This window comes from Dipodomys spectabilis, unplaced genomic scaffold, assembly GCF_019054845.1.
Source record: "Dipodomys spectabilis isolate Male_0828 unplaced genomic scaffold, ASM1905484v1 ptg000420l, whole genome shotgun sequence".
Lineage (NCBI taxonomy): Eukaryota > Metazoa > Chordata > Mammalia > Rodentia > Heteromyidae > Dipodomys > Dipodomys spectabilis.
The window spans coordinates 3,388,107-3,391,079 of NW_024871097.1; the positions used below are offsets into that span (position 1 = coordinate 3,388,107).

Sequence of the window (2,973 nt, forward strand, 5' to 3'; positions counted from 1 at the left end):
GAAATGGGTCTTCGATTACTTTGGTGCATGTTGCATGGGTCTTTGTGAGAAGTCTTGCCAGTGTTATCTGATAATGCAGGTAAGTGGTACCTGGGATCCTAGGACTCATTGGGTCATGCAGAAGAGTAATATTTGTTAGACATCTTATCAGCAAAATTTGGGAATAATCAGTAGGAATGCTTCAGAAATATGGAGAAAAACAGTTTGGGACCGGTGAATTAAAACAATAAACAGAGAAGCAGAGTAAAATCCCTTATAGATTAGAGGAAAACAACATTTTTTTTTAACCACGTGAATTCAGAAGACCAAGAACAGTTAGAATGTATCACAAGTTTATACCAAAGACACTGCGTTGATACGTTTATATTCTAATATACATTTTAAACCTAATTATATATATTCTAATTCTACTTATTGGAATAAATAAATATTAATTTATTTGTGAAATTATCAACTAATTCTAGTAAGTTTCACTGTGTGAAATATAAAATCAGCACATATAAATATAAAATATATAACTATATATAATATAAGAAAAAGACACATGTTTTGCATTGTTCTGTTGTGGTTACAGTATCAAAGGCAACTCTGTTTTAAAGTATTATTCCATTATCTCTACCTCAGTGTTTGATAGAGTTGGAACTAAAGCTTTACCATTTGTAGATTTACAGCCTGGAGGCAAGAGAAAACACTCTGATTAAAACATTAGCAATTTAAGGCCCAATAACGAGGAGAAACTTCTGGACTTCTCCTGCAAGTATGTAAATATTTGGTGATAGAAATGCAATAGTCTAACTTCCTGCCTGGTAGGATGGTAGACAGGCCAGGACATTAAATAATCATGAATATGATCAATTTTTTCACCTTCGTGGCTTTAGTTACTTTTGAAATGTTAGATATAATAAACAATTATATTTTGATAAAATACCTTCTAGTCTGAACAGTTCTGACTGAACTGTTCATCTCTCTATGATCCCTTGTAACTAAGATTAGTTTTGTTCAAGTAAAACAATCTATGCTGTCAGGGTAAGATATTCTGATTGGTCTGTTCCTACATGGAAGAAGAGTAAAGGGTCAGGTAGACATTTGTGCCAGTAAGACCTCATTTTGGAAAATGTCAGCTGCATAAGGTTAGAAGTAGCTCTTAACCAAGGCTTACTTTGAATCCATTAGCTCCACAAAACTAATTCAGTTGGATCAATAAGTACTTGAAAAAGCCATCACCTTTGAACCTAGCTATAAATTATTGAAAGTATGATCAAATTCCAAATGAAAAAGACTTAAAATTGTCATTGACAAAAAAAGTTTGCAAATGTGAGCATTTGGCTGAACAATATATTTTTTTTCCACTATTCCCAGAATTTTAGGGAAATAAGATCAGTAGCATTGTCAGAAACAATATAGTTTCCTTGTTACAAGTAGGCAATCAATGATATAAGTCTGTATAAAGATTGCATCATTAACTACTTAAATTTATAAGATACTACATGTTTCAGCAGCACGTATTCCCAAATTACAATACAGAGATTAACATGGCAATTGCACAAGGATGATATGAAAATTTGTGAAGTATTCCGTACTTTTCATTCTTCAGCTGCAAGAAATGAAAAACAGTTATTAAAAAGTTGATTACAAAATAACAAGTGTAACAACACACGTAATTAATATAATTAAATTTAGTTTGGCATCAGTGTATTAAATCTTCACATCATAAAGGCGTTTACATACCATAAACTTTACAAAACTTTTGAAATTAGACAAAATTGTCATTTTATCCCAAAGAAAATAATATTAGGACCTAGGTAAAAATGGAATCTAAAACTTTCTATATGGAATACAATCTGAAAGGACACATTAATGAACCTATATATTATAAAATAATATAGAATTCAAATTATATCTAGGAGAGAATAAAATAAATTATGAACATTACACAAACATAGAATATTTTAAAATATTTTTTTCAGACAAGCACCAGAAATACTTTAGTTTCTGTACTACTCATTTAAACAGATAAGTTAAAATTATTTCTGATTAAAATTTCACAAACTCTGCAGAAATCATTATACATGTATACAAAAACTCTTGAATACATTTGACATCCAATGCAGGCAATTCACTTGTAAGAATTCCACGGAATTCATGAATTTTTACAGTAAGTATTGGTGTTGCCGGACGCTGGTGGCTCAAACTATAAAAAGAATTTTGAGGTTTTACCAGGTGTAATAGACTCAGACAGTCCTACCACTATAAAGGTCATGATAAGGTCTCTAAAAGAGACTATTCAAGTTCATAAAGGGCAGAGGATTGCCAAATACTTTTACTCTCATATCTAAACTTGCCTAATCCCACACTGACTCAAAACAGAAAAGGAGGGTTTGGAACCACAGATACTGTAGCCTGGGTTCAGGAAATTACGGATAAAAGGCCTTACAAGGCCATTAAATGAATGGAAAACAAATGACAGGAGCTGACAGATCCTGTATAGCTGGAAAAGATTGGCCTATGGCCTGGCCAGTGCATTATACTTCTTCTTCCTTAATTGGATTAGGGATGGCTTCTAATGTAGCTTAGTCAGCTCAGAGACTCAAATGGGTATGTGAAGGGCAGCAAGGCCACTTCAAACCTTGTTATCCCCAGCTTGCCCTTTTCTTTATGGGGCAGAGACATCATGCAAGACATGAAAATACAAATAGAACAAATAGATTCCTCATCGAAGGAGCAAAATTTTTCATAGGGGCCACTGAGGAACAGCTTTATGCTGACAAAATAATATGGAAAAGTGATGATCCTGTATGGATTAACCAGTGGCCCTTAACTCAAGAAAAGATTCAATCCATACAGGACTTACTTCAAGAACAATTGAGTCAAGGAAGAATAGAAAAGACTACCAGTTCATGGAATACTCCATTTTTTTGTAATAAAAAAGAAGTCAGGAAAATGGAGATTATTACAAGATCTAAGGGCAATTAA

General features: G+C 32.9%; 1 pseudogene; it reads left to right on the forward strand.

Moving 5' to 3' along the window:
• The first annotated feature begins 1,487 nt into the window (after positions 1–1,487).
• On the forward strand, positions 1,488–1,584 carry LOC122097276 (annotated as a pseudogene).
• The last annotated feature ends 1,389 nt before the right edge of the window (positions 1,585–2,973 follow it).